This window comes from Artibeus jamaicensis, unplaced genomic scaffold (genome assembly GCF_021234435.1).
Source record: "Artibeus jamaicensis isolate MK-2021 breed Jamaican fruit bat unplaced genomic scaffold, CSHL_Jam_final contig_402, whole genome shotgun sequence".
Taxonomy (NCBI): Eukaryota; Metazoa; Chordata; class Mammalia; order Chiroptera; family Phyllostomidae; genus Artibeus; species Artibeus jamaicensis.
In genome coordinates, this window is record NW_026521818.1 from 8825770 (window position 1) to 8838029 (window position 12260).

Sequence of the window (12260 nt, forward strand, 5' to 3'; positions counted from 1 at the left end):
TAAGCCACGCCCCCCAACGGAGAGCCTGAGAGACACTCAGCTTTGGAGACGGCAGACACAAGGAAGGGCTGGGTGGAACTGAAGAGCTGAAAATAGACATCGTTGACCGTTTGTGTATGGAGTAGTCATATCCTTTCCTCGCTTCACACAGTCAGGCTACTACCTTCCCAGTCTAGTGATTAAAGAGTTATTTTTGGTATTATTCAATGGCAAAAGTGGAGAGTCAGGGATACGCAGTGAAGGCGACAGGGGGAGGCACACAAAGTCTGCAGAAGGAATGGTTGAACTACGCAGGGACGTTTTCACAAATTGCCCTCCAGGCTGACAGACGCATAATGAATATCAGAAGATTCTTTTTTTTTTTTTTTTTTTTGACAAACTAAATGTCCCTTAAAAAAAAAACTTTCAGTTCTTTTTTCTCCCTCCTTCTCTCTCCCCTTTCTTCCATCAGTGCCAACATCTACGGGGCCTTGGGGTCCCGGATCTCTATGCCACCCTCCACCAGCATCCAGGGCAGCTGGAGGTCCAGGGGTTTGGTGGGCCTGGGGGATATCCAGAAAGGGGAGACTGTGCAACGCCTGAATGACCACCTGATGTCCTACCTGGACAGGGTGGGAGGCCTGGAGGCTGATAATAAAAAGCTAAAAAGCAAAACCTGGGAACACCTAGAGAAGAAGGGATCGCAGGTCAGAGCCTGGGGGCATTACTTCAAGACCAAGGAGGACGTGCATGCCCTTTGCAAGTTCTGTGGACAGTACCTTCATTGTTCTGCAGATTGGCAATGGCTGTCTTACTGCTGATGACTTCACAGTCAAGCATAAAATGGAGCTGGCCATGTACCAGGCTGTGGAGAGTGACATCAGTGGGCTCCAAAAGGTCATCAATGACACCAGTACTGCTTGGCTGCAGCTGGAAAGAGAGATCAAGGCTCTTGAGCTACTCCTCATAAACAAGGACCACAAGGGGAAAGTAAATTGTCTATAAAACCAGATTTCAAACTCTGGGTTGACCATGGAGTTGGATGCCCCCAGATCTCAGGACCTCAGCAAGACTATGATCGACATCTGGACCCAGTATGACGAGCTAGTCTGGAAGAGCAGAGAGGAGCTAGACAGGAGTTTGAGGAGAGCACCTCAGTGGTCACCTGGCAGACCACTGAGATAGGAGATGCTGGGGTAATACTCACAGAGCTCAGACATATGCTTCAGAGCTTGGAGATCAACCTGGACTCAATGAAAAATCTGAAGGCAAGCTTGGAGAACAGCCTGAGGGAGGTGGAGACATGCTATGTCGTGCAGAAGGCACGGTTCAGTGGGACCCTGCTGCACCTGGAGTCAGAGCCGGCCGAGACCCAAGCAGAGGGGCAGCACCAGGCCCAGGAGTACAAGGCCCTGCCAAACATCAAGGCCAAGCTGGAGGCTGAGATCACCACCTACCACTGCCTTCTTCCAGAAGGAAAAGACTTTGATTTTGGTGATGCAAAATCAAAGCAACTGAACAATAGCAACTCTATACAATCCATCCAAAAGATGACCATGTGCAGAATCGTGGGTGGTAAAGTGGTGTCTGAGGTCAATGGCACCCAAGTTCTAAGGCATTAAGGCCTGCACCCCATTAGGGGGCAGGAGACCAATAAAAAGTTCTGAGATCATTGATCATAAAAAAAAGCAAGTAGAAATCTTTCAACTCTCTTTTTATTTTTCTTATTGAATTTATTGGGGTTACATGGTTTGATAAAACTATGTAGGTTTAAGGTGTACAATTCTATAATACATCACCTTTGTGATGTATTACATATTAAGCAAAATACATATTTTGCTTAATACTTTAATGGTTTCCACCCAGCCTCCCACCCCTCCTCTCTGACAGCTATGAGTCTGTTTCTATTTTGTTTGTTAATTTGTTTTGTTCATAGATCCCACATGTAACTGAAATCACATGGCATGTGTCTTTTTCTGACTGGTTTATTTCACTTGTAACAATACTTTCCAGGTCCATCCGCGTTGTCTTAAAAGCTAAGGTTACCTTACAAAAGCTAAGGTTTTTATGGCTAAATAGTATTCCATTGTGTAAATACACCACAGCTTTTTTTTTTAATCCTCACCTGAAGACATTTTGTTCATTGCTTTTTAGAAAGAAAGGAAGCAGGGGAGAAAGAGGGAGAGAGACATCAATGGGCTGCCCTCTTGAATGTGCCACAACTGGGGATAAAAACGCACAACCTGAGCATGTGCCCTGATCAGGAAACTAACCCTTGACCTTTTAATCTATAGGATGATGCTCCAAGCAAATGAGCTACACTGGCCAGGGCAATACTACAGCTTTTTTTAGCAACTCATCTACTGATGGGCACTTGCGCAGCTTCCAAATCTTGGCTATTATAAATAACGCACAATGAACATAGGGGTGCATACATTCTTTTGAATCAGTGTTTCAGGATTCTTCAGATAAACTCCCAGAAGTGGGATCACTGGGTCATAGGTAGTTCCATTTTTAATATTCTGAGGTAACTCATATTATTTTCCACAGTGGCTGTATAGTCTGCATTCCCACCAGTGATGCACAAGGGTTCCCTTCTCTCCACATCCTCACCAGCACTTGTTGTTTCAATTCTCCTAATAGCAGGTTAGCTCAACCCTTCCACTGAGGCCAACTAACACAGTTGTATGGAAAAAATGCTATATATATCTTTATTTATTTAAGATTATATGTTTAAATGATTAAATATATTAAAACATAATTATATTAAATATATAATTAAATATATTAAATATATTAAAATACACAATTAAATATAATTTAAGTGTATATTTTTACAAATATAAATACAATACATATTTATATTTTAATTTTTCTTAAAAGCACCAGCCCTGGCTGATGTAGCTCAGTGGACTGAACGCTGGACTGTGAAGCAAAGGGTCACTGGTTCAATTACCAGTCAGGTCACATGCCTGGGTTGCAGGCCAGGTCCCCAGTAGGGGACAGGTGAGAGGCAACCACATATTGATGTTTCTTTCCCTCTCTCATTCTCTTCCCCTCTCTCTAAAAATAAATAAACAAAATATTTTTTTTAAAGCATCAAAGATCTGATAAGACAGTGAAGGATTACTATGCCAACATTTGGAAGAACATGAGAAGCACACAAAGCTGCCTTTGCCTCCATCAGGAAGAAGCAGCTGCGGTGTGGAGCTGCGGTATTTGGCAGGCTCACCGGGCAAAACAGATAAAGGGGCCTGCCAAGTGGGGAGTCTCATAAACACACACTACGTGGAGGTCCTGAAGGGCTTTACTCTTAGAGCAGAGCTTCCCAAACCTGTCTGCACGTTAGAATCCCTGGAAAGCTTTTTAAAATTCTGAAGCACAGCCCCTCCCCGCCCACAGACCAATGAAATCACAGTCTCCTGAGTGGGACACAGGAATCAGAATGTTTCGAAGCTCGCCAGGCGACTCCACGGCACAGAGGAGCTTGGGAACCGCTGCTGCGAGAGGGCATGGGAAGTAACCCGTCCTCACATGGGCGACTCGGGGAGTCTCAAGTCTGCAACTCTAATTCGGGTGGTCCCTGAGTGTCAGAAGCCAATAAAAATGCTCCGTGGAGGATTGTGTTTTCATACTCAACCTCACAGTATTTCTGCAAATAAAATGCAAGGCCAATCATAAGTTTCCTATGACTGAGAACCGGGGGAGGAAAAAGACATCAGAAACCAACCCACGAAGACATGAAACTAGACATACTAGATAATGTCTTCTAATATGCTGGGCTTAATTTGGAAATTTTTCTAAGAAAATTGTAAACCACATTAAAAGCTGATAATACTCCTAGATTATGATATGAAATACCTTCAGAATCTTAAGGCAGTACAAGCAACTAAAAAAATGGAGGAGATAAAATAGCATCCCTGTATAATATTAGTTGTAAGAACTGGAAAAAAGAAAAGTAAGCACTGGGAAAAATAGTTCCAGAAGCATTTAATTAAAAATAAATCCATCCTAGCTGTAAATAGGGTGGCGGCCCCCGGTCTGTGTGAGACATGGGGTCCTGGCTTTGCCTGGAATTGCTGGGAAGAGGAAGCCGTGGCCCAGGGGCCCAGTGCACATGCAGATATTGCCTTGATGCCCTTGCTTTAACAGGGCCACAGCCCCACGTCAAAAATAATAAATAAATAAATAAATAAATAAATAAATAAATAAATAAATAAATCCTTCTTGTCCTAATTGTTTTTAAGCCATATAGTAAGATCCTGCCCCCCACCCTCTCTCTCATAGAAAAAAATTTCAATAAAATCAAACTGAAAGCAATAGAAAAATATGGGAATAGAGGTTTTCCTATAATCCTGGAAAAGCCACATGGATATTTCAGACCTTAGGAAGCATGAAGTCTGAACCTTGACACCTCTATCTCCCACCTCACGGTCATTTGCATTTCTCCCCGTCATTTATACAAAGACTTACTGGATGCTTGCTTTTTGCCAGGCACTGTGTTGGACCCTGGGGATGTGACAACCTCAAGTTTGTTAGCAGAGGGAGTGGGAGAGAGAGACACAGGTATGCTGGATAAGCCAACAGGCAGTTAAAATTCAGAACTCAAATGCCAACCTCAAGGTGTGTGCAGAATGTGAGGGAGCCTGGAACTCAGGCTGCCTCCCCAACACACTCGGTGTTGCCCCAGTGGTGGGAAGCCTTGAAAAGGAACAGAATAGCAACAAAATCTAAAAGCATTTTCAGTTGTGATTGCAAAATAAATACCCTGTTAACATCACTCAGACAGGAAAGCGTGAAGGTGGATTTGGGAAGGTGAGTAAAGCAAAGGGAGCCAGGGAGCCATGCTGTGTTCACAGATGAAAGAAGGTCCTCAGCCACACAGCCCCTTCCCTGCCCTCCGCACCTGGCCCTGGGTCTCTGTGAATGTGGGTACCAGCATTCTGGTGCTGCTGTCGTCCCCGGTGCTGTGCACAGCTCTGCTCTACAGGAGACATCCCTGCGCCCCAGCTCCCACTGCTCCCACCACTAAGCCCTCAAGGGACGGGACCCTTCTTTCTCCCTGGTGCTTCCTGTGCCAGCCCAGGCCTCCCCTTCATTCTCCACACATGACAATGTCCTGGCAGTACCATTTGAAGAATCTGTACAAAACAGATAATGGACTTCAAAGCACGGCTTCCAAGGAGAGGCAGGTCTGCTCTCAGGGTCCCTATGTTCCTCTCCTGCTCAGTGCCCAGTTTGCTGCCACTGTGGCCAGGAAGTGCTCCAGGCCTCCTCAGAGTCCAGGGAGGCAGTATTTTCTCTTGTTTCACCCTGAGTGTCCTAAAAGAGAAATGACTGTCAACCCCGGTTCACACCTTATGTTCCAGCTTATATTAAGAGTTGCCCATTTCACTCCTCAAACAGCACCAGTTTGGATGTTAAGTTACACGATCACCCTGCCAAGGAATAACCTGCTCCAGCATGACAGTGAGAACACCCATTCCTTTCAGGGAAAACTCATTCCCAGCACCAAGGGAATGACTGGGCCCACAGGACCCCACAGTAGTCAGATGCCAGCTGTCTGCAAGTAATACCAAAGCTTTGGCTCCCTTGGTCTTACATAATATTATGCACGGGACATCAGCAACCCAGGTTGCATTGTGGCGAGATCAATACTGTCCCTTTTCAGCCACACTTCCAGTAAAAAGTTAGTCCTCTGCTAATTAGGAGTCCACATAAAATCCAAGTCCAGCTTTATTACATGCCATTCAGACAGTCGAGCCAACTGTCACAGGACAGTCTGTACAGCACAGTTCACTGCCAACGACAGAAGTCCCATGTGTTACGTGACTCAGTGATCTTAGCTGATGTACAAGCAACTAAAGGGAAAATTAACCTCAGATCCAGCTACCTACTCTATTTGAAGAGGGAGGCAAATATCAGCTCAGATGCAAGGCTCTGTCTGCAACCCTTGAGTGTGAATGGCCATGTCCAAAGCCCATCTGAGAAGCAAGCTTATGCTACTTGCGAATGAGACCAGTGAGGAAATTGGACATTGGCCGTCCCTACTCACCCTTGAACCTAGTTGCACAGACTCAGGATGTGACACGTGGGAGCCATAAAAGAGCAGGCCCAGTGAGACCCCAGCTGTAATGGGGTCTATGTGCTGTGTTGTTGTTTTTTTTCTGGTCACTTCTCATTTCAATGTTTATATCACAAATGTTGACTCTGCTGTTCTGTCCATGACTCCTATCATGTGAGACCATCATCGAACAAAGGACCATCAGTACTTCTGGGGCCCCAAGTGCCTAGCAGGCTGCACATGGCTAAGTTTTAAAGACAACCCTGCAGTCAGCTCATGCCAGATTTAAAATCTGCAGTGCCAGCCTAGAGTGGCACACAGATACCCTGTGGGTGTGAAATGCTCCAACTTTCCCCGCATGTCTAAATCTACATGGAGTTCCTTTTCTTCCAGATCAAGTCAGAAAATTTAGACCTGAGTTCTAATTCCAGCATTTCTTTTAAATAGCTCACATCTACTCTCTAGGTCCCAGGACCCCCAACTGGAAAATCCAGTGATTGGTGTGGTACTGTATAGTGATTGGTGAAAGTTCACTGACATCCCTTCCTGTTCTGGTGTTCTGTAGAATTATACTTCAGAAAACATTCTCTCTGGGCCTCAGTTTCCTCACTTGTAAAAGTGGTGGCAATATAATAAGCACCTCACAAGTATGGGGCAGGTTTTAAGTAGCACAGTGTACACAGAACATGTAGCAAATGAGTGCGCATAGTAGTAACTCAATAATGTTTGCACTGTCTCCTCAATTCTCCATCTATGAAAGCTGAACAATACTTGCCAGTCTATCTTGTGAAAATTTAAATGAGTTTTTTGGCAAGAGATGGAAAGTGCTTGGAATTAAGAAAAGCACATGCAAATAACAGGAATTATAATGGAAGAATGGACTAAAGTCAGAGTTTAAGAGAGAGCAGTAGCAGATTTGATCTTCCTGATTAACTTATTAAACAAACTACAACCACAAACAGAGACATCTGCTTAAACCCCTGGCTTGATCTCAGATGGAACTGGAAGAGGAAAGACAAAGGAGGAATCAGATGGATCCTGGGCTTGCTGGACCCAGAACCCAGGCCGTGGGGCGTGAGGGAGTGGGGAAGAGGTGACAGAGAGAGTGACTGTTGGAGGAGGGGAGCTGCTGAAGCCCAGGGAGCAGCTGGGAGCAGAGGTGATGACAGCTGAAGCAGAAGGGTTATTTCAGAACTAACTGTTCACTGTGGCTCACAGAACACTCTGGGTCTTGTTAATAAGAGGGGGCCAACTGAGCTAGAGGGAATTTTTGTTTCCCTTGTTATGAGAAAGGGCGAGCCTTCCTTGCCTAGGAGGGGAATCACCAGTACAACAGTGTGCCTTTTTCAGAGTACAGGCCTCACAGGGGCGCAGCACTCAGACACTTAGGTAGTGGATCTTCTCACAGGGGCTCAGGGGGAAGCAGGAGCCGTGGGCTGCTCAGAAAGATAGAGCTCTTGGGCAGGAATCTGGGCTTGGCTATGGGCAATATTTTTCTAATATTCTATTATGAACAATCTCAAACGTGCAACACAGTTGAAAGCACTTTCCAGTGAATACTGGCACAGTCCCAATTGAATTCTATCATGATCATTTTACTACAGCACATCTATCTGTCTACCTCTCCCTTCATTCATCCACACTACTTCTTAAGTCGAGTGCATTTCAAAGTAAATTATGTCTCAATACACTTCCCCCTAAATACTTCAGCATGCATATGATTAACTAGAGGTCAATGTCTGCTTACAGTTCTTTCTTTCTGATATAAAATTTAAATACTGTAAAATTCACAAATGCTAAGTCTGCAGGTGCTAAGTTTTGACAAGTTTATTTACCTGTATAACACAAACCCCTATCAAGATAGAAAACATCCAGTCGCCCCAAGGTTGACTCATGGGTTTACTGTACAATCTTGGACAAGGCCTGTTTAACTGCAATCCCAGCATGTCCCAAACTTTTCTGGTTATAGAACCCTTTTTTCAAGTGCCGAGTTCAAAAATTCCATCTTAAACCATTAAGCCTAGATGTGACATTAAATATCATTTAGGTAAAGCCTGCATATTACAGTGGAAAAAAACCTGAGGACTAAAGACAGTCCCCAAGCTGGTGGCACAGTTATGATAGGAAATTACTATTTACTGAGCAACCCTCCACACCAGGAAACATACCGGGGGCTGTATGTGTGATCCCTCACCATAGCCTGCCTCACAGGGTTGCCATAAGGATGAAATCCAGTTGTATATGTGGAGTCACCTGACAATGCGCCTGGCACAGAGCAGACACTTAAAGCCATCGGTGCTTTTCTCCTCTGCTCCACACCACCTGCTCATACGGCTAAGAGAGCAAATGTGCATCCTACCTCTCATTCGATTATCACGATAACCCAGTGAGGGAGGTAGAGGAGGTGTCTTCATCCCTGCCTTACAGGAGATTTGATGGCTTGTTGGTGATCATTATTAGGTGAGGATGGTGGCTCCAGGACTTAATCTCAGTCTCTTGACCCCAGATTATTTTAGGCAGAGATTTAGGAGATCTGTCCATGTTCCTGCCAGGCCACCTGGGACTGGAGCGGAAGGGCAGTTTCGAAATGCTACAAAACATCGTGTTTGACTCTCCAGCCCTCCATCCCCCACCCACCACTTTCCTCTTGTCTTGGCTCCACTTTCAAGCAGCACCAACCTCAGGGCGGCAAGCTGGCTACCAGAAGATTCTGAGTTATACCCATCTGAGTTAGCAATCTCAAACGAAAGAGAGAATGCTCTGTTTCATTGTTTGGCAAAAATTCAAAGATTGGGTATATTGAACTAACTTGTTTCCTGTGCCCACTCTTAAAACAACCATCACTTTTTCAAAAAGAATGGGATCTACTGACTGGCCACCATAGGTCATGGGCTACTCCTCCAGAACCCCATGGCCTGAAAGGGAGGGAGGGATGGTTCCCCACAGGAAAACTAATGTGCTGTTATCAGAGGGAAAGAAAAGGGATGATGGGTGCTAGGCAGCAAAATCTAATGAACAAAAAGAAGTTTAACAAAACTAGTAGGTGGACAACACCAATTGTTCAAAGTGAGTTTACCAGAGCTCTCTAGAAACTCTCTAAACCTGGTCTTTTAGAGGTTTCTGTGGAGATTTCACTATATAGGTATTACTGATTAAATCATTAGCCATTGGTATCAAACTCAATCTCTAGGCCCTTTCTCTTCCTCTGAAGAGGGTTTGTGGGGGATAAGCAGGGAAACCTGAAAGCTCTAAGCCTCTAATTACTTTGTTTTTTTGAAGATCAGCTAAATGTCCCAGTTGGGTGCATGAGCAAGTGGGCTCAGCTCCTACCTACATCACCACAAGAAACCTCAGACACGGGTTTGATCTCCAAAATAAATAAAGAACTGACATGACTCCACACCAGAAAGACAAACAACCCAGTTAAAAAATGGGCAAAAGAATTGAACAGACCCTTCTTCAAGGAGTACAGAAGGCACATAGACATATTGAAAGAATGCTCAACATCACTAGCCATGAGAGAGATGCAAACCACAATGAGTATCACTTCACACTGGTCAGAGTGGCCATCATAAACAAGTCAACAAACAAGTGTTGAAGAGGTTGTGGAGAAAAGGGGACCCTAGTGCGCTATTTGTGGGAAGCAGACTGATGCAGCATCAGAAAACTAAAAATGGAACTGTCTTTTGACCCATCAGTTCCACTGCTAGGGTTATACCCTAAGAATCCTGAAATACCAATTCAAAGGAACCTACACATCCCAATGTTCATAGCAGCACAATTTACAATAGTCCAGTCCTGGAAGCAACCTAAGTGCCAATGGGGCATGAGAGGTGGGATTTGAAAAGGCATATACCCACAACTCCTCTGTTTCTAAGGACAGATGACAGAAATAGGAAAAAGTTGCAGCAAAAATTGGAAAAGGTCAGCGAAATTCCTCTGGGCCCTGAGCCTTCTATTCTGGCTTTTCCCCATAATCTTTCCCTTTCCTTTTGACAGATTCTCAATGATTTCCTCCTTTCTAAGTCTCCCACTGGAAGTATCACGGGAAGGGGGCAGGGAAAGGAAGGACATGAAATAGGACAGAACCCATGGAAGCTCAGCATGGTGGAACTAGGGGAAACCCAGATGGTGAGAAGTGAGAACCATGACAAGAGACTTTTGAGTGAGTTGATAATGATGTTGATTGAATGTAAGATGGAATCACAGACAATCATTGGCAAGCAATAAGTAGGAAGAAAAGTTTGGCCAGATAAGATGGACACTGATTAGAAAGTCATCTTGTTCTCTAATTCAAACCTGGACTCTAACATTAGTCTCCATATCACTGCCATCCGTGCCCCCACCCCCACATCTGTCCTAGCCACCGTTGCCTGGGCTCCTCATGCCAACTCCTATTCTGTCTAGTTCAATCTTTCTAGTGACGGCCAGAGGGTATTTTCCAAAACATGAATTCAGTCATGTCACTCCCTTAAACTTTTCTACCATTCCCATGTAGTCTTAGAATAAAATCCCAAATCCTTATCATGACTTAAAACCCACATCACCTAGCTTCTGCCACCTCCCCAAACTTATCACTCTCCCTTCTTCTACTGAGTGCAGGCCAGCAAGGCCTGCTTTCAGTTTCTGGAAGCACCAGTAAACGCCCCTATGACCTGGACTCATGCTGCTATAGCCTCCTGGAGAACTCTCCCTGTTCCTGCCCCCCCGGCCCCAACACCACCTCCTTCTGTTCATCAGTGAGAATTCAGAACACTCTGTTCATGCTTCCCTCTCCATTTAGATTAGGTTCTCATGTTCTCCCATCTCCAAGGACACCGTACTTTCCTTTTATTTATTACTTAGATGTGAATATGTACATTTAGTTGTTTAAAGTCTGTATCCCACACTACACAGAAGCACCAGGCAGACTGGGACCATATTGCTTTTGTTCACTGTCATGTCCCTGGTTCCAAGCATAATAAATGACACATAGAAGCACACTATAAATGTTTGTTGAATGAATGATGAAAAAATGAACTGCTGTATAGTCACCACTCCATGGACCTACCTCTACAAACTGCACTGGGTACATCTGGCTTACTCCCTTTTCCCACCACCAGTCATGTTCCTTCTCTTAAGGCACTAACCAGTTTCTCCCAAGTTATGTTTACTTTTTTCTTCCCCTGACTGGACTATAAACACCTATAGGGCATATTTGTTTACATTTTTGCAGCCTCTATAATGTCTAGCATGGTGCCTTGCACTTTATAGATGATCTAAAACATATACTAATAAAAATTCAAACAAGGAAAGATGATTGACTTTTTGCTTATGCATCTTAACTTTCCTTGTGCCTACATTGCTAAAGTGCATTTCCATATTCCTAGATGAGCAAAGGATAGTGGAATGGGATCAGAAAGAAAAAATAAAGGGGAAATTTGTGGTATGAGGAATAGGTGAAGGGAGAAGAAAGGAAGAAGGGGAAAGTATGAGGGAAAGGAATAAAGGGGAAGAAAAGGGAAAAGGGAAAGGATGAGGTTACAACCTTATATTATGGTTAATGAAATAGATTTGAAGTGCCAGTTATTAAAAACAGTTAAAAATGTTCTTCTCGACTTCTGCCAAGATGGAGGCATAGGTGGAAACACTGTGCTTTCTCGCACAACCAAGTTTAAAGACAACAAAGTTTTAGTAACAAAAACGCAGCCAAAATACAGAAAATTGAACTGTATGAAAGTCCAATCATTCAGCCAGACCATTAAAAGGGGTGGAGCCAGCGACTGGTGGAGTGGGGTTGGGCAGGAAAACTTGACCAGGCTGGGCGGTGGTTGGCAGATCCTGGGTGTGGGGTTGTGATGGGCAGACCCAGTGAGGGGGCAAGGCGGCAGGCTGACCACGGTTACACATTTGTGCGCAGATAAACCAGTGAAAGAGGGAGCATTGACACAGACCGTGCAGGCCCCAGTGGCAGGAAGTAGCAGAGGGAATCGCTATTGCCCCTCCCTGACTTTGCCCCCACATAAGCATCACAACCCAGCAACCTGGGCGGCCCTGCCCTGGTGAACACCTAGGGCTCTACTCCTCATACCTAATGGGCATGAACAGACCAAAACATGGCTCAAGAAGAACTCAAAGCCCCAGAGCCCATAACTTTAAGTGACCAAGAAATAGCCAAACTTTCAGATGCACAATTCAAAACACTGGTTATCAGGATGCTCACAGAACTGGTCGATTT

At 44.6% G+C, this 12260-nt stretch overlaps 1 pseudogene; it reads left to right on the forward strand.

The window, feature by feature from the left end:
* Positions 1-440: 440 nt before the first annotated feature.
* Positions 441-1601, forward strand: LOC119062555 (keratin, type I cytoskeletal 18-like; annotated as a pseudogene).
* The last annotated feature ends 10659 nt before the right edge of the window (positions 1602-12260 follow it).